General features: G+C 49.5%; 1 protein-coding gene across 3 annotated transcripts in view; it reads right to left on the bottom strand.

The window, feature by feature from the left end:
• LOC119977436 (F-box-like/WD repeat-containing protein TBL1X) overlaps positions 1-19,114 on the bottom strand; it is a 418,532-nt gene that overhangs the window by 302,495 nt on the left and 96,923 nt on the right. For all 3 annotated transcript variants that reach the window (XM_038818342.1, XM_038818341.1, XM_038818343.1), the window contains exon 2: positions 9,905-9,979. The gene's annotated coding sequence lies outside the window, so the exon portion shown is untranslated. The remainder of the gene's footprint in view (positions 1-9,904; positions 9,980-19,114) is intronic.

The following is a 19,114-nucleotide window of genomic DNA, read 5'->3' as shown; positions in this document are numbered from 1 at the left end:
ACGGTGAGGGTCTACCAGGACTGGAGTGCGGAGGTGGCAAAGCGGCGGGCCCGGTACAACCGGACGAAGGCGGTGCTACATGCAAAACGGATCAGGTTCGGAATGCTGCAGCCAGCGCGCTTGTGGGTCACCTACAGGAACCAACACCACTATTTTGAGTCCCCAGAGGAGGCGTGGGCCTTTGTACAGGAAGAGAAACTGGACTCGAATTAGACCCAGGGGATACTTGGCGGCCTTGGCCGCTCGGGTACTTTCAGCTGAATTCTTTGTCTGGATTTTGAACTCTTGCTGTGGTTTTTCTTCTGATGTTTTTTCCCCCTTTGCCAACTTCCCTTAGTTATTGTTATTGTGGTTATTCATGGTTATTTAGGGTTATTTATGCTGTTTGGTAGAGGGCGACTGTTAAGTACATTGTTATTTGTTATTTATCTGTTATTTATAATGTTAAGTTGGGGAGGCGGGACGGGGGGGAGAGCAGATCGGGGATATGGGGTTCTTTACAGGCATGGACGGGGACGGGGGTGGAACTGAAGATGGCGGGGTGGGGTGTGGCAGGGCGAAAGCGCGGGCTTTCCTCTGTTTTCCCGCGCGCGGGGCAGAGGAGGGGGGAGGGGAGGAGTGCGGGGCGTGGCTAGCAATGGCGACCTTTCCCGCGCTGGAGCGGGGCCAGGGAGGAGTGGCAAGGGGGGGGAGGCCCCCCCCCCGAGCCGGGGGGAGTCGGAGTGTGGCAGGAGCAGCCGGGTCAGCGTGAACCAGCTGACTTACGGGAGTACAATGGAGGGTACATCGCGGCTAGGAGGGGTCCTAGCCTGGGGGGGGAGGGGGGTTAGGGAGGGACACCGGGTTGCTGCTGAAAAGACCAGAAACGAGAAGTGGAGGACTGGAGAGGTGGGGGGAGGGGGACATCGCCATGGGGAGCGGGTCAGAAGGGGAGGGTCGACCCGGGGCGAGCAGGGAACAGGACATGGCTAATCGGCAGGGGAGGGGGGCGGGTCGTCCCGCGACCCGGCTGATCACTTGGAACGTGAGGGGGTTGAATGGGCCGGTCAAGAGATCAAGGGTATTCTCACACCTGAAGGGACTGAAGGCTGATGTAGCAATGTTACAGGAGACCCATTTGAAGGTAGTGGACCAGGTTCGCCTGAGAAGGGGGTGGGTGGGACAGGTGTTCCACTCTGGATTGGACGCAAAGAACCGGGGGGTGGCGATTCTGGTGGGAAAGAGGGTGTCGTTCGTGGCGGAGGAGGTGGTGGCGGATAAGGAGGGTAGGTATGTGATGGTGAAGGGTAAGCTGCAGGGGGAGAAAGTGGTGATGGTCAACGTATATGCCCCGAACTGGGATGACGCGGGTTTATGAGGCGCCTATTGGGCCTCATTCCGGGACTGGAGGCAGGGGGCTTGATCATGGGGGGGGACTTTAACACAGTGCTGGACCCCGGGCTAGACAGATCGAGCTCAAGGACCAATAGGAGGCCGGCAGCGGCAGAAGTGCTGAGGGGGTACATGGAGCAGATGGGAGGAGTAGACCCATGGAGGTTTGGTAGGCCGAGGGCGAGGGAGTATTCCTTTTTCTCCCACGTCCATAGAGTGTACTCCAGAATCGATTTCTTCGTGTTGAGCAGGGGGCTGATCCCGAGGGTACGGGAAGCTGAGTACTCGGCCATTGCGATCTCTGATCATGCACCACATTGGGTGGATGTGGAAATGGGGGAGGCGCGGGACCAGCGCCCGCTGTGGCGGCTGGATGTGGGGCTGTTAGCGGACGACGAGGTGTGTAAAAGGGTCCGGAAGAGCATTGAGAGCTATCTGGACTTGAATGACACGGGTGAGGTGCAGGTGGGGATGGTCTGGGAGGCCCTGAAGGCAGTGATCAGGGGAGAGCTGATCTCCATAAGGGCGCACAGAGAAAGAAAGGAGAGGCAGGAGAGGGAGAGGCTGGTGGGGGAGCTATTGGAAGTGGATAGGAGATATGCGGAGGCACCAGAGGAGGGGCTGCTGGGAGAACGGCGCAGCCTGCAGGTCAAGTTCGACCTGCTGACCACCAGGAAGGCAGAGACGCAGTGGAGAAGGGCACAGGGCGCGGTTTATGAGTATGGGGAAAAGGCGAGCAGGATGCTGGCACACCAGCTTCGCAAACGAGATGCGGCTAGGGAGATTGGGGGAGTGAAGGAGAGGGGCGGGAAGGTAGTGCAGAAGGGGCAAGAAGTGAACGGGGTCTTCAGGGATTTTTACAAGGAGTTGTATCGGTCTGAGCCGCCGACGAGGAGAGGGGGAATGGAGGACTTCCTAAACAAATTGAGGTTCCCAAGGGTCCAGGAGGGGCTGGTAGAAGGGCTGGGGGCGCCAATAGGGCTAGAGGAGCTAGTCAAGGGAATAGGTCAGATGCAGGCGGGGAAGGCGCCGGGGCCAGATGGGTTCCCGGTGGAATTCTATAAGAAAAATGTGGACTTGGTGGGACCGGTACTGGTACGAGCCTTTAATGAGGCGCGAGAGGGGGGGGTTCTGCCCCCGACAATGTCGCAGGCTCTGATCTCCCTGATATTGAAGCGGGATAAAGACCCCGTGCAGTGCGGGTCCTACAGGCCTATCTCGCTTCTGAACGTGGATGCCAAGTTGCTGGCAAAGATCCTGGCAGCTAGAATAGAGGATTGTGTGCCAGGGGTAATCCATGAGGACCAGACGGGGTTCGTGAAGGGGCGGCAGCTCAACACGAACGTGCGGAGATTGCTGAATGTAATTATGATGCCGGCAGTGGAGGGGGAGGCTGAGATAGTGGTAGCGCTGGACGCGGAGAAGGCATTCGATAGGGTGGAGTGGGAGTACCTGTGGGAGACGTTGGAACGGTTTGGGTTTGGGGAAGGCTTTATTAAGTGGGTGAAGCTGCTCTACTCGGCCCCGACGGCGAGTGTAGTGACAAACGGGAGGAGGTCGGAGTATTTCGGGCTCCACCGAGGGACCAGGCAGGGATGTCCCCTATCCCCCCTACTTTTCGCACTGGCGATTGAACCGTTGGCGATGGCACTGAGGGGTTCAGGGGGGTGGAGAGGACTGACTAGGGGAGGGGAGGAACATCGAGTATCGCTGTATGCGGATGATCTACTGCTGTACGTGGCAGACCCAGAAGGGGGAATGCCGGAGATAATGGAACTATTAGCAGAGTTTGGGGACTTTTCGGGGTACAAACTAAATTTGGGCAAAAGCGAGGTTTTTGTGATACACCCGGGGGACCAGGGAGAGGGTATTGGGAGACTCCCCTTCAAGCGAGCAGGAAAGAGCTTTAGGTACTTAGGGGTGCAGGTGGCAAGGAACTGGGGGACCCTCCACAAGTTGAACTTTTCCAGGCTGGTGGAACAGATGGAGGAGGAATTTAAGAGGTGGGACATGGTACCGTTGTCGCTGGCGGGGAGGGTGCAGTCAATCAAAATGACGGTCCTCCCAAGGTTCTTGTTTTTATTTCAGTGCTTGCCCATCTTCCTCCCTAGGGCCTTCTTCAAAAAGGTGACGAGTAGCATCATGAGCTACGTGTGGGCGCATGGCACCCCAAGGGTGAGGAGGGTCTTTTTGGAGCGGAGTAGGGACAGTGGAGGGCTGGCACTACCCAATCTTTCGGGGTACTACTGGGCGGCAAATGTGTCAATGGTGCGCAAGTGGATGATGGAAGGGGAGGGGGCAGCTTGGAAACGAATGGAGAGGGCGTCCTGTGGCAACACAAGCCTGGGGGCCCTAGTAACGGCACCATGGCCGCTCCCCCCCACGAGGTACACCACGAGCCCGGTGGTGGCGGCCACCCTCAAGATATGGGGGCAGTGGAGGCGACATAGGGGGGAAATGGGAGGTCTGTTGGCGGCGCCAATAAGAGGGAACCATAGATTCATCCCGGGGAACATCGACGGGGGATTTCAGAGCTGGTACAGGGTGGGCATACGGCAGCTGAAGGACCTGTTTATAGAGGGGAGGTTTGCGAGCCTGGGAGGGCTGGAGGAGAAGTTTGAGCTCCCCCCGGGAAACATGTTCAGATATTTACAAGTGAAGGCATTTGCTAGACGGCAGGTGGAGGGTTCCCCCTGCTCCCCAGTAAGGGGGCGAGTGATAGGGTGCTCTCGGGGGTCTGGGTCGGAGGGGGGAAGATATCAGACATCTACAAGATAATGCAGGAGGCGGAAGAAGCATCAGGGGAGGAGCTGAAAGCCAAGTGGGAAGGGGAGCTGGGAGAGCAGATAGAAGACGGGACGTGGGCGGATGCACTGGAGAAGGTCAATTCTTCCTCCTCGTGTGCGAGGCTGAGCCTCATTCAATTTAAGGTGCTGCATAGAGCTCACATGACGGGGACAAGGATGAGCCGGTTCTTTGGGGGTGAGGACAGGTGTGTCAGATGTCTGGGAAGCCCAGCGAACCATGTGCATATGTTCTGGGCATGTCCGGTGCTGGAAGGGTTCTGGAAGGGGGTGGCAAGGACGGTGTCGAAGGTGGTGGGGTCCAGGGTCAAACCAGGATGGGGGCTTGCGATCTTTGGGGTCGGGGTAGAACCGGGGGTACAGGAGGCTAGGGAGGCCGGAATACTGGCCTTTGCATCCCTAGTGGCTCGACGAAGGATATTAATTCAATGGAAGGACGCGAGGCCTCCAAGCGTTGAAACTTGGATTAACGATATGGCTAGCTATATTCAGCTAGAAAGGATCAAATTTGCCCTGAGAGGGTCGGTACAGGGATTCTCCAGGCGGTGGCAACCTTTCCTTGACTTTTTAGATCAGAGATAGACGTTCGGGGTCGTGGCAGCAGCAACCCGGGGGGGGGGGGGGAGGGGGGGGAGGGAGGGAGGGAGGGGGGGGGGCAGCAAGGGTCGTGGGGGGACATGCACGACTGTAACGCGGGCAAGTCTGCTCGCTGCTCATGTCTGAAACTGTAGGCTGCCTTGTTTGTTTAAGGTTGCCTGGGGGGGGGGGGGGGGGGGGGGGAGGACTGGTGCGCGCGAGAGGGCGGGCGAGGGAGGGACATTTGCCTAGAGGGATTGTGTTGTAATAATTTAAAAATTAGTAGGGTAAATGTTTGTATGGAAAAACTCTTTCAATAAAAATTATTTTAAAAAAAAAAAAGGATTACCAATGTGTCATTACTTACCAAATTAATCGGACTATCCAATTACATTCCAAGTACAATATTTAATGTCACTTTTGCTACTGGTTACCCAAAAAGGTCAGTAACTGAGAAATAATGCATAGTTCGTATTCACTGTTCCATGACAAGAATGTTTATCTCATGATATTTTGTTTTTCCTATAACAGAATGGATTTTTCAGAAGGACTGATGTTGAGTAAAGTATGCCAGAGGACATCTTCTCAAGTCTAATATGATGGAACATGTTGTTACCTCAAAGCTATACTACCACCTCTCCCAGCACTTCCTGTTCAAACTCCTGCATTTCAGTTTCCCACAAATATATGTTTGTACAACTATGACCAAGACCCGCCTTTCTTCTCATTATCCTTGACCTGTTCATTGCATTCAATACTGTAGATCATTCTCTTTTGCCCCGCCAGTTCACTTACACCACACTGCTTTTTCCTACTTTCAATTGTGTGATACAATAAATTGCTTCCAATGCATTCATCTTTTCTCAGTTCGCCGTCTCTAATGTACTCGTGGCTTCATCTTTTGCTGAAGTTCAAAATAATCCAAGGCATGGTTTCCCATCCACCATCTGCAACATTCACTCCCTCCACCACCAGTCCATCTTGATTGCAGTGTGTACATTCCGCATTCCTACAAGATGCATTCCGGCGACCTGACAATGCTTCTTCGACAGAACCTCCCAACCTCCGCAACCTATAAGGACAAGTGCAGCAAGTGCATGGTGTACATTCCTCTTAGGATTGTACACCATTCCGACTTGGAAATATATCATGATTCCTGCACTGTCACTTGGTTGAAATTCTGGAACAGCCTACCTAACAGCACTGTGGGTGCACTTTCACTTTCTGCATATAATGCCGAAGGTTTTGCTACCCTCTCCCAATCTGCTCGATACCAAAACCACAATACGTTAACATTTTCCACAATTTAACATCAATCTTCCCAACTTGTCAACACAGGCTACGTCTTGCGGTAAAGAACCCAGCTAGACCAAACCCCTAGCTGAGCTTTCTTCCCTCCATTCACTCAGTTATCAAATATCTTACACTTCCAAAGCATTTTGCAACTCTCATCTTTTATGGCTTCACAGCTCAAGTTCATACCATTCTCTAAAAATCACATCAAAACATCTAATGCTGCCTTAGGTTGTGTCTTTGCCTGCACCCATCATTCTTAGAGTATCCAATTATTTTTTTTTCCAAATAAGGAGAAATTTAGTGTGGCCTATCCACCTCCCCGGCACATCTTTGTGTTGTGGGGGTTTTGTGAGGGCCATGAAGAATCCAGCATGAGTTTTTTTTAATAAACAATTTTAATGAGGTATTTTCTGGTATTGTAAATAGTAAAATTACAGAACGAGAAAACAAAAGGACTGTACAGTAAACAAAGTACATAGTGCCATTGCCGTAGCCCATCCCAGCCAGATCTGCCTAATTGACCCCCTATACTACATTCCCCTAACCCTCCCTCCCCCCACCTGCTGACGATTAATTCTCCTCAAAGTCGTCAATGAATGGTTGCCACCTCCGGGCGAACCCTAACAACGAACCTCTCAAGGCTAACTTGATTTTCTCCAAGCCCAGGAAATTCGCCATGTCTGAAGCCAGGCTTCCGACTTCGGGGGCTTTGAGTCCCTCCAAGCTAGAAGTATCCGTCTCTGGGCTACCAGGGAAGCAAAGGCCAAAACGTCGGCCTCTTTCTCCTCCTGGACTTCCGGGGCCTCTGAAACCCCAAAAAGCACCACCTCCGGACCCATTGCCACCCTTGTGTTCAATACTCTAGACATGACGTCCTCGAACCCCTGCCAGTATCTCCTAAGTTTAGGACATGCCCAAAACATGTGGACATGGTCTGCCGGTCCTCTCAGACACTTTACATCCCTGTCCTCTACGCTAAAGAATCTGCTCATCTGGGACACTGTCATGTGGGCCCGGTGGACGACCTTAAATTGAATCAGGCTGAGCCTGGCACATGTTGCAGTCCCATTAACCCTGCTCAGCACGTACGCCAACAGGCCTTCCTCAATCTCTCCTCCCAACTCCTCCTCCCATTTATGCCTCAGCTCCTTGATCTGCGTCTCCTCCGTCCCCATGAGCTCCTTGTAAATATCCAAAACACTTCCCTCCCCCACCCATCCTCTAGACACTATCCTATCTTGGATCTCCCTTAGTGGCAAGAGTGGAAAAGATGGCACCTACCTGCGCAAAAAAGTCCCGCACCTGAATATACCAGAATTTATTCCCCCTCATCAACCCAAACTTGGCCACCAACGCCCTCAAGCTAGGGAAGCTCCCTTCCAAAAACAAATTTCCATCTGCTCAATCCCCGCCCTACGCCATTCCCGAAACCCCTCGTCCAATCTCCCCGGGGCAAACCGATGGTTGTCACATATCGGGGACCAGACCAATGCTCCTGTTGCTCCCACGTGCCTCTTCCACTTTCCCCAGATCCAAAGAGCCACCTCCACTACAGGACTGGTGGAGAAGCGCGCCGGCGGGAATGGCAGAGGCGCCGTCACCAACGCTCCTAGACTGGTACCCCTACTTGAGGCTGCCTCGACCCGCTCCCAAGCCGACCCTCCCCGCACCACCCACTTCCTTATCATGGCTATGTTGGCCGCCCAATAATAGTTGCTGAAATTCGGCAGTGCAAGCCCCCCCCCCCTCCCCCGGTTCCGCTCGAGCATCACCCTCTTAATCCAGCACGAGTCAAACAGAAAGTAACTTTATTTGCAACGATATGTACACAGTAGTTCACCATTGCTTCCCTCACTAGCCAGTATCCACACTTGCCAGCTCTATTGATACAGGTGTAACTGCTACTGATTTCCCTACCCACCTCATTGGAGGAGCTCATACTCCCCAAGAGTTATGGGATAACCACCTTCCATGCTTGGTGGGCACCACAGGGGTTGGATTGCTTTATGCACCCCAATTTTCACATTTTGATTTTTTTTTAAGTTTCCGTTCCTCTTTGTTCTTTTTGGGCTGTGCTACTTTTAGGAGTGGCCCCCTTTAATTTATCTCTCAGTTAATTTCTGTTCTTCTATTTAGTTGATTGCCCCTATATACATTATGGGGTAACCAATAGTTCCCAGCCAATAGGATTCAGACAGGTTATAACAGGAGCTGAGACCCACGCAGACACGGGGAGAATGTGCAAATTCCACATGGACAATGACCCGAGGCTGGGATCGAACGTGGGTCCTCGGTGCCGTGAGGCAGCGGTGTTAACCACTGCGCCACCCTGCACCCATCATTCTTGTCTCTGCCAAACTCCAGTGGTTTTCCTGGACCCTGTAAACTCTATTCAAAGACCTCACCCTTGCTTTCACATTCCCCCACATCTTCTCGACACTTTACTCAGTCACTTCAAGTACTAGTTTGTCCCCTGCATACTTTGTATCTTGCTCTACCATTTTAGCCATTACACCGCTGTCCTTTGGAGCTCCCTTCCTAAAGCCAATTGTTTTGGCACCTCCCCCTCTGCTTTCAAAAGGCCTTACGCCAAACTCACCTGTTTGCCTTTGAATCTCTCTTTCCCCAATTTATTTCTGTCTGTTTTTGCCATACAGGAAGACAAACCTGCCTTTTCTTCTTACGGATGCTAACGAGCTGCATTTTGCAAGCATTTGCGGGGCTGGATTCTCTGCAGCTCCGCGCCGAAATCATGTTTAGCGAGAATTGATGGGCCCCGGAGAATCGCTCGTCCATGAATTACGCCACGCGGCTGGGGGGCCATTGCCAGTGGCCCTCCCAGCAATACTCTGCTCCCATATCGTCCGATTTCCTGACGGCGAGGTTCTAATTCAGTATGACTCAGTCAGTGGCCACCCTGGTGAGGGGGTGGCGGGGGGGATTCAGCATCAGGGGGGGCCTTATGGACGGCCGGGGCAGCGATCTGGCCGATTAGATGAAGGGCTGCGGGGCCGATCGGGGGAGACCTTCTTTCTACGTGATGGCCCGTGGTCCGAGTCCGCCATGGTGCTTGGCGTGGCCGCTAAAGGCCACCACCGTGCCCATGCCCGGAAGTGCGGTGCCCGTATCCGTACCAAAGCTGCGAGTTTCACGACGGGACCCTGCTAGCCCCTAGCAGGTAAGTGAATTGCTTTTATTTTTTGCAGGAAACGGGGAAGTGGAACGCTAGCATTTTTACTCCGGAGTGGGGACATAGCCCCGAAATTTGGAGAATGCAGCCCATGGTCTTTATTTCTGGTGTCCAGCATTTGCTGTTTTTCTTCCCTATTTTCGGTTGTCATGATGATATACAGCCTTGCCCCTAGCCTGAGGGGTGGTGACCCTCAGGTTAAATCACCACCAGTCAGCTCTCTCTCACCATTGAGCAGCCTATGGTCCTCTGGGGGCTTTGGCGACATTTATATTCACATCATAAGCAAGTCAATCACTAACAGACTATTTAAATTATGTATTTGAACTGAGAAGGTTAAAGATAATGCAAATATTTGACATGCAGCACTTTTTAAAATCTGTTGTAAGACCAGCTTAATCTTTGTATACTATCAGACTCTACCTGGAGTTTCTTTTTGCAATGGGCTATTCCTTTCTGAGGAACTTAGCCCATCTAAAATATTTGCTACATTGCGGTAACATCACTTTGAGGTGACCCAACAAATAGTATATTGCATTTGCCACAGACACTTCCTCTTAACAGAGGCTTGGTTTATCTCACATCAGACGTGCAGAGCAAGGCCTGAGAGGTGTCAGGAAGTTAAATATTAACACACAAGTTTTTTAAAAGTTGACACTGTACTTACTCAGTTACCAGGGAAGTGAGGCCAAATCACTCACACTTCAACGCTAGTCTGGGCCAGTAAGTGACCCTCAGTGACCTAGTGACACAGAAGAGAAAAAGACACAATGAAGATGTATTTTTACCCTCAATGTACCCACAATTAGATAATTTATTTGTGATTAAATACTTTTCTTAATAGTGTCGATGAACTTGAAGACTCCAATTACACTTACACATTCACACTTATTTCAACACGACAGATATTTCCAAGCAAATCTGCAGCAGAAGAGGTGTGGGCGAGATAAATTAGCATACATAGTTGAAATAAACCATGATTACTGAAGTACTGCGGGTTAATAACCATCTTTTTGCATGTTGAATCACACTGCTGAGCTCAGTAACCCCTTCAAGACGAAAGTTCCTGCAAAAATGTCATCAGCACTCTCCAAAAATAGTTCCAAAAAGGAAGCAGGGAAAGGAACATACAAAAATTGCAGCTAACCATAATTTATTTTTCAGGAGGTATATTAGTCTTTATCAGGAAAGTGGAAGAATTGTTGCCAGGCTCAGTACCTCTCAAGCTAATTTCCCCAGTGTCAACTATGCTTTCAAGAAATCATCATAGTTTGAAGCACAGACCGAAATGGCTGTTGCGTCTGTCTGTCTGGTCTCTTAAGTCATTCATGCCCTCAAACATAAACATGCAATTCTACCTTAAACTGGTCCACACTGTCTGCCCGTATTACCTCCCTTGGTAGCCTATTAATGCCAGCACTACGTGTTGTGTAAAGCAGTTCAAGGAAAGGATTTTCATTTATATTATTTCTTCATGATCCCGGGACATCCCAAAGTTCTTTGCAGGCAAAAAAGCACTTCTGAAGTAAAGTCACTCTTGTAATGTAGAGCAGTGCTTCTCAAAGTGTGGTACGCGTACTGGTGCCGGTACGCGAGCCATCGTCTGCCGGTATGTGGAGTGTTTCCAGAAAAGAAAGAGACAGTAATCCCGGATTGGCTTGTTTCACTCACCGGTCCCTGGCACATTGAAAAAAAAACTGCCGGTCCGCCACATCAGATAGTTTGAGAAGCACTGATGTAGATTAACGTGTCAGCCATTTTGTGCACAGCAAGCTCCCACAAACATCAATGTAGTAAAGACAAAAAAAAATTGGTTTCATCATGTTACATGGAAATAGGAGCTGGACTCGGCCATTTCGCCCTTCAACTCATTCAATATGATCATGGATTAGTTGAAGCATAGATATTGGCCAGGAAAGCAACTTTGTTCTTCATCAAGAACGCAGTGATTAAGGCCAGGGTTTTGGATAGAGGTCCTGTTCTAACCATCTTCTGGTACTGAACCCATCCCAGACAAAAATTTACTTTCCAGTGAATTTTTAACTTACGGGACAATGGTACAGTCACATTTGCAATAGTGCGCACAATTAAGCACTATAATGGTTTTCAGACACTGGAGACAGCACAGAAAATGGTAAAGGAAAATACTGCAGATGGTGGAGATCTGAAAGAAAAACAATGTGCTGGATAAACTCAGCAGGTCTGACAGCATCTGTGCAGAGATAAACACAGTTAACGTTTCAAGTTAATGTGGCCCTCCTAACCACAGATTTGAGCCAGGGAAGTGGGATGGAAGTTTTCGGAAATGGGAAGAGATGGGGATTAAGACGCTAAAAGATTTGATTCTTTGGGGTCAGTTTGCAGGATTGAGGGAGCTGGAAGCGAAGTATGGGCAGGAGCAGGGAGAAATGTTTAGATACATGCAGGTTCGGGATTTTGCCAGGAAGGAGATACCGAGTTTCCCGGAGGGGCCGGCCTCCACATTGCTGGAGGAGGTGCTGACGACAAGGGGACTGGAGAAGGGGGTAGTGTCAGTGGTGTACGGTAGTGTCAGCGGTGTACGGAGCTATTTTGGAAGAGGATAAGGTACCACTGGAAGGGATCAAAGCAAAGTGGGAGGAAGAGTTGGGAGAGGATATGGAAGAGGGGTTCTGATGTGAGGTGCTCCGGAGAGTAAATGCCTCCACCTCATGTGCGAGGTTGGGACTGATAAAGCTGACGGTGGTATATAGAGCGCACCTCACGAGGGTGAAGATGAGCCGATTCTTTGAAGGAGTAGAAGATGTGTGTGAGCGTTGCGGGAGGGGGGGGCCCGCTAATCACGTTCATAGGTTTTGGTCCTGTCCAAAGCTAGAGGAGTACTGGAAGGAGGTTTTATAGGGTAATTTCCAAGGTGGTGCACGTGAAACTGGACCAGGTCTCCGGGGGGCCATATTCGGGGTGTCGGACCAGCCAAGATTGGAAACGGGTGCGGAGGCAGATATCGTAGCCTTCGCCTCATTGATCGCCCGAAGGTGGATCCTGCTGGGATGGAGAGCAGCCTCTCCACCCTGTGCCCTGGCGTGGCGGGGGGACCTGTTGGAATACTTGACCCGTGAGAAGGTTAAGTTTGAACTGAGGAGAAGCTCGGAGGGGTTCTACAAGTCATGAGCATTATTTATTATGCACTTTCAAGAACTGGATAACATCGACCATGAGTTGGGGGGTGGGGCTGTGTATATTAAGGATGACTATGGGTAATCCCTGATTCCTTTTGTCATTTGTTTATGTAAACATAGGGGCTGATGTTTGGGGGTTGGTGGGAGGATGGGATCGTTGTTATTGTTATGGGGACTGACATCTGTTGCTGATTATTGTTTATTGTTGGTGGGTGTAAATTCGGGAGAAAATGTGAAAAAGGAGGAGAATAAAAATATTTATTTTAAAAAAAGTTAATGTGGCCCTCCTACAGTCTGCAGAAGGGTTATATGGACTTGAAACGTTAACAGAAAAAGGTTAGCTGGCTTAAATTATCTGATCTTTAAAAGTGGTCAAAGACCCTGCTGACTTGCTCACGACATATTTGGCTACAATAAAGTCAAACCCTATATTAATGAAATGGACGAAGGGACTGACTGTATTGTAGTCAAATTTGCTGACAATACAAAGATCGGCAGGAAAGCAAGCTATGGGAAGGATACAAAAAGTTTGCAAAGGGATATAGATAGTGTGGCCATATCATGCCTGCAAGGACATTACATTTCTAACTTTCCAAATACAGATTGAGTCGATGCAGACTTTTGAAAATTGACTTTTTATTTATATTGGTGGTACAGTGGTTAGTACTACTGCCTCGTGACGCTGAGGTCCCAGGTTCGATCCCGGCTCTGGGTCACTGTCCATGTGGAGTTTGCACATTCTCCCCGTGTTTGCGTGGGTTTTTGCCCCCACAACCCAAAGATGGGGCCTCACGGTAGCATGGTGGTTAGCATCAATGCTTCACAGCTCCAGGGTCCCAGGTTCGATTCCCGGCTGGGTCACTGTCTGTGTGGAGTCTGCACGTCCTCCCCGTGTGTGCGTGGGTTTCCTCCGGGTGCTCCGGTTTCCTCCCACAGTCCAAAGAGGCTTCCAACTTCCATTCTTCAAAGACCACCAGAGGGAACCCATCCAGACCTGCTAAATTTGCATTTTTAAAGACAGAAATTACGATACATGACCTACTGCTGATATTTTATTTTGCTAATAACCTACGTGCATGCTTTGTCTCGAGAATCCATCTTTACTTGTGGGTATGTTTGTATTTTTTTGAATGTACTTTATTACAAACATGTATCAAAACAGTTTACAGTAAATAAAAATCCCGGGGAACATACTTCCCAGCAATCAACTATACAGTCTCTACAAATTTTTCTCTTTTTCACTCCCCCCACCCCCCCCCCCCCCCCCCCCCCCCCCCCTTCCTTCCCCCACGACGAACAGCTCCTCAAACATGGTCACAAACATTCCCCACCTTTTCTCAAACCTTTCTGCAGAGCCCAATAAACTCATACCTTATTTTCTCCAACCACAGAAAGTCGTACAGGTCACCCAACGACGCCGCTACACCCGGTGGCGATGCTGACCACCAACCACTCCAGTAAAATTCACCACCATGCAATCAGAGAAGCGAATGCCATGACATTGGCTTTCCTCCTCTCCATGAGCGCCGGCTTCTCTGAAACCCCAAATATTGCCATCAAAGGGTCCGTGTCCACCTTCTCCTCCACTATCCTGGGTAGGACCATAAACACTCCCGCCCAGAATCTTCCCCTATTTTCACAATACCAAAACATGTGCGCGCGTTCTATGGCCCTTGATTCTTGCACAGCGACTTTAACACAGATATCCCTTCCACCCTAAAATGCCTCCTCAATTGATTCCATATCGTCACCGTGGACTGCAACACAGAGCATTCTGAATACCTACTCGGAGCCATTGGTAACGCTGCCATCACCATAGCCATCAAACATGACCCCCTTCAAAATTCCTCCTCCATCCTAACCCACTCTACCCCTTCTCCATCCCACCACACCCTGTCCACATTCGCCGCCCAGTAATAATGCAGCAAGTTCGGCAATGCCAACCCCCCCTGCTGCTTCTGCCTCTGTAGCAGGGTCCTCCCCACCCTCGGGACCTTCCCTGCCCATACAAAGTCCGAAATGATAGTATCCACTTTCCGAAAAAAGGCCTTTGGTATAAAGATCAGGAGAGCCTGAAAGATAAGCAAGAACCTCGGCAGAATATTCATTTTCACCACTTGGACCCTCCCCACCAACGCGAAGTGCAGTGTATCCCACCTCTTAAGATCCTCCCTGGCCTCCTCCAGCAGCTTTATTAAGTTCCACTTATGGAGCCCCGTCCATTCCCTCGCTACCTGAATCCCAAAATACCTAAACCTATCCCTCGCTACCGTAAATGGCATCCCCCTAAATTAGCCCACTGTCCCAACTCATTCACCGGGAATACCTTGCTTTTCTCTATATTCAGTTTGTACTCCAAGAACCCTCCAAATCTCCCCAGCAGGCCCATAATCGTTCCCATACTCTCCAACGGATCCAAAACATACAGCAAGAGGTCTTCGGTATAGAGCGACACCCGATGCTCCCTCTGTCCCCTCATAATCACCCGCCACTCCGCCGACCCCCTAAGAGCCATCACCAACGGCTCTATGGGCAGCACAAACAGCAACAGCGACATCGGGTGCTCCTACTTTGTATCCCTGTGTAAGTCAAAGCTTCGTGAGCTCATATCATTTGTCCTCACCCTCGCCCTTGGTGCCACATACAGCAATCGCATGCCACAAATCTTGGCCCAAATCCAAACCTTCCCAAAACCTCGAACAAGCATCGCCACTCCACTTGATCAAATGCCTTCTCCACTTCCATGGACACCTCTACCTTCGGTTCCAGAGCCCTCAACGGATTTATCACCACATTCAACAGCCGTCTTATATTACTCGCGAGCTGCCTGCCCCTCACAAAGCCTGTTTATTTTCAGCAATCACCCCCGGGACACAATCCTCCATCCTCCCCACCAACAACTTTGTCAATACTTTTACATCCCTGGTCAATAGTGATATGGGCCAAACGGCCCACATTCCACTGGGTCCTTCCCCTTTTTCAGGATTAGCGTGATTACTGCCTGTGTCATCGTCTCCGGCAATTTCCCCTTCTTCAGTTCTTCATTAAATGCCCCCAACGGATGTGGTGCCAGTCGCAAATTCCTTATAAAATTCCGCCGGTTACCCATCCGGCCCAGGGGCCTTCCCCAACCTCATACCCCTGATATTATCCAGCACCTCCCTCAGCCCCAGGGGCTCCTCCAACACCTGCCTCTTTGCTTCCTCCACTTGGGGAAATTTCAGCTCATCCAGAAACCACCCCATGTCACGCTCCTCTCCCCCCGGGTCAGCCTCGTAAAGTCCCTGGTAGTACTCCCTAAACGTCTATTTTATCTTCCCTGGCTCCGCCACCACATCCCCAGCCCGTATCTTCAATTTTTCCCTGGATGCAGCCTGCCTCTGCAGCTGGTGCGCCAGCATGCGGCTCGCCTTCTCCCCATACTCATACTGCACCCCTCTTGCCCTACGCAGTTGCCCTATCGCCCTCCCAGTTGTCAGCCTGTCAAACTGCCCCTGCAACTTTTTCCCCCTCTCCAATCCCTTCTCAGTGGGCATCCTTGAATATTCCGTGTCCATCTCCACTATCTCACTCACTAGACAGTCATGTTCCTCCCTCCTTTCCCTATCCACATGAGCCTTAAACAAAATAATTTCCCCCTGGACCACTGCCTTCAGTGCTTCCCAAAAAATGGCCACCGACACCTCATCATTCTGATTCAACTCCACATACTCCTTCATCGCCGCGCTTACCTTATCACAAAAACCTCCATCCGCCAACAACACCGAGTCAAATCTCCACCCCGCCTCTGCTCTCGTCCCATACTGAACCGAATCTCCAGCCAGTGGGGTGCATGGACCGAGATAAATATCCCCGCATACTCTGCCCCCTCCACCCCAACCAAAATCTCTCAACTCACTACAAAGTAATCAATCCTCAAATGCACTTATCGACATGTGAACAGAAGAAATACTCCCTTTCCCCCTGGGTTCTGAAAGCGCCATGGATCCACCATACCCATCCTCTCCATTAACTCCCCCAGCATCTTTGCCATTCCTACCCTACCCATCGACCTGGGTCTCAACATAGTCACCCTCGGCTCCAGGACACGAGTGGGTATGTTTATATGCATGAGTGCGTTCCATCGAGTTTGTGTGAATAAACATGATCTTTTCTTTGGATTTAAATTTACTTGAAAGCCTGCTTTGTGTTTATTACTGAAAATCATCATGCAAAAAAAGGGTTTAAAATACACCCTTAAAAGTACATCTCATCTTTTTGCTGACAACCATAAGGAAAAGGGGGAATACTTATCCCACCATCTCACGCCGTCCGTAACAAGTGAATGGGGAAAAAACGTTTTGATGGGAGTACAATGTGGGAAATGTAATATCGTCCACTTATGCAGGAAGAATAAAAATGCAGAATATTATTTAAATTGAGAGAGACAGGGACGGCACATGGCACAATGGTTAGCACTGCTGCCTATGGTGCTGAGGGCCCGGGTTCGAATCCCGTCACTGTCCATGTGGACAGTTCTCCCCGTGTCTGCATGGGTTTCAACCCTACAACCCAAAGATGTGCATGTTAGGTGGACTGGCCACGCTAAATTGCTCCTTAATTGGAAAAAAAAATAATTGTGTACTCTTTTTAAAAAAAATTGAGAGACTGCAAAATTCTGCGGTACACAGAAATCTGGGTGGTCTCGCACATGAATCACAAAATGTCAGCAAATAATTAAGTAAATGGAATGTTGGCCTTTATTACAAGGGGATGGTATATATAAGTAGGGAAATCTTGCTATAACTTGCTATATACAGGAAACTAATGAAACTACATCTGTAATACTGTGTTCAGTTTTGGTTTTCTACTTTGGGCAGCACAGTAACATTGTGGTTAGCACAATTGCTTCACAGCTCCAGGGTCCCAGGTTCGATTCCCGGTTTGGGTCATTGTCTGTGCGGAGTTTGCACATTCTCCCAGTGTGTGCGTGGGTTTCCTGCGGGTGCTCCGGTTTCCTCCCACAGTCCAAAGATGTGCAGGTTAGGTGGATTGGCCATGATAAATTGCCCTTAGTGTCCAAAATTTCCCTTAGTGTTGGGTGGGGTTGCTGGGTAATGGGGATAGGGTGGAGGTGTGGGATAGGGTGGGGTGCTCTTTCCAAGGGCCGGTGCAGACTCGATGGCCCAAATGGCCTCCTTCTGCACTGTAAAATCTATGATTAATGAGGGAGGTGCTTGCATTAGGTGATGGTGGTGTTGGAGTAATATCACTGGATTAGTAATCCAGAGTCCCAAACTATTGTCCTTGAAACACAAGTTTGAATCTTATTAATTCAATTAATAAATCTGGAATTAGTCGCAGTAATGGTGACCATGAAACAATAACCGATTATCATTCAAAACCCATCTGGTTCACTAATGTCCTTCAGGGAAGGAAATCTGCCATCCTTACCTGGTCTGGCCTACATGACTCCAGGCCCACAAGTGTGTGGATGACTCTGAATTGCCCTCTGTAATAGCCTAGCTACCTACTCAGTCAAGATCAATTAGGGATGGATAACAAATGCTGGTCTTGCCAGCGACGTCCACATCCCATGAAATAATGGGAGAAAAAATGTTCAGAGAAGGCTGATTCCCGGGATGAAGGGGTCATCTAATGAGGAAAGTTTGAGAGATTGGGTGTGTACTCACTGGAGTTTAGAAAAACGGTGATCGGTTTTAAACATTGGATTCCAAGGGGGCTTATCCGTGTAGATGCTGAGAGAAAGGTTCTGAGGCGAATCTAGAACTAGAGATGTAATTTAAAAATAAAGGACATCCCATTTAAGACTGAAATGAGGAGGAATTTCTTCTGGAGGATATTTATGTTTGGAATCATCTTCCTTAGAGAGCAGTGGAAACTGCGCCACTGACTATATTCAAGGCCAAGTGAGACGGATCATTGTTCAACAAGGGAGTCCAGACTTATGCAGGACAAGCAAGAACGTAGACTTAAGTCCTCAATGATCTTATTGAAGACCAGAGCGAGTTTGAGCAGCTGAACGGCCTTTCGCTGCTCCTATTTCTTATGCTCTTCTGAGAAAGAACTAGGAAATATTCAGGCTTCGGGGAATGGATAAAATTGGTGCTCATGCTATGGTTGCAGATTGTCAATGTGATTGGGATAAGGGAGTTTTAGGATGCAGTGGAATAAGGGGAGGGAAGTTGTCATCAACAGCTTCAGGAGTGCAGATCTACTTTCTTGCTAATATCTGCCTCACTTCCTGCTCCATTTTTCTTGACCACTTCTTGGGAGTTTGGTGCGCCAATATCAAAAGTGCCCAATATACATCAGCAAGCAGTAATCTGATCCTCTACAGATTATTTATTTACAGAAACCAAAGGTATCCCTTTCATCATAGTATCTAAGGTTTCATTCATCCGAATTTGTTTTAAATAATACAACAACAAATTGAAGATAGATAGCACGTTCAACAAAGTAAAATGTTCCAAGGTACTTCACAGGGGCATTATGAAAACTTCAGCCAATTCGATTCACTCCACGTGATATCTCAATGCTAGAATATTGCTGCACGAGTACTTCAAGGTAGTGTCCCAGGCTGCTTCATCAGTAACCTCCTTCATCAAGTCAGAAGTGGAGAAGTTCGCTAATGGTTGCATAATGTACCACTCCTGACTCCTCAGATACTAAAGCAGTCTGTTTCCATATTTAGTAAGACCTGGGCAACATTCAGGTTT

This window comes from Scyliorhinus canicula, chromosome 14 (assembly GCF_902713615.1).
Source record: "Scyliorhinus canicula chromosome 14, sScyCan1.1, whole genome shotgun sequence".
NCBI lineage: Eukaryota > Metazoa > Chordata > Chondrichthyes > Carcharhiniformes > Scyliorhinidae > Scyliorhinus > Scyliorhinus canicula.
The sequence above is the reverse complement of the archived record's forward strand: the minus strand, read 5'-3'. Positions and strand labels throughout refer to the sequence as shown.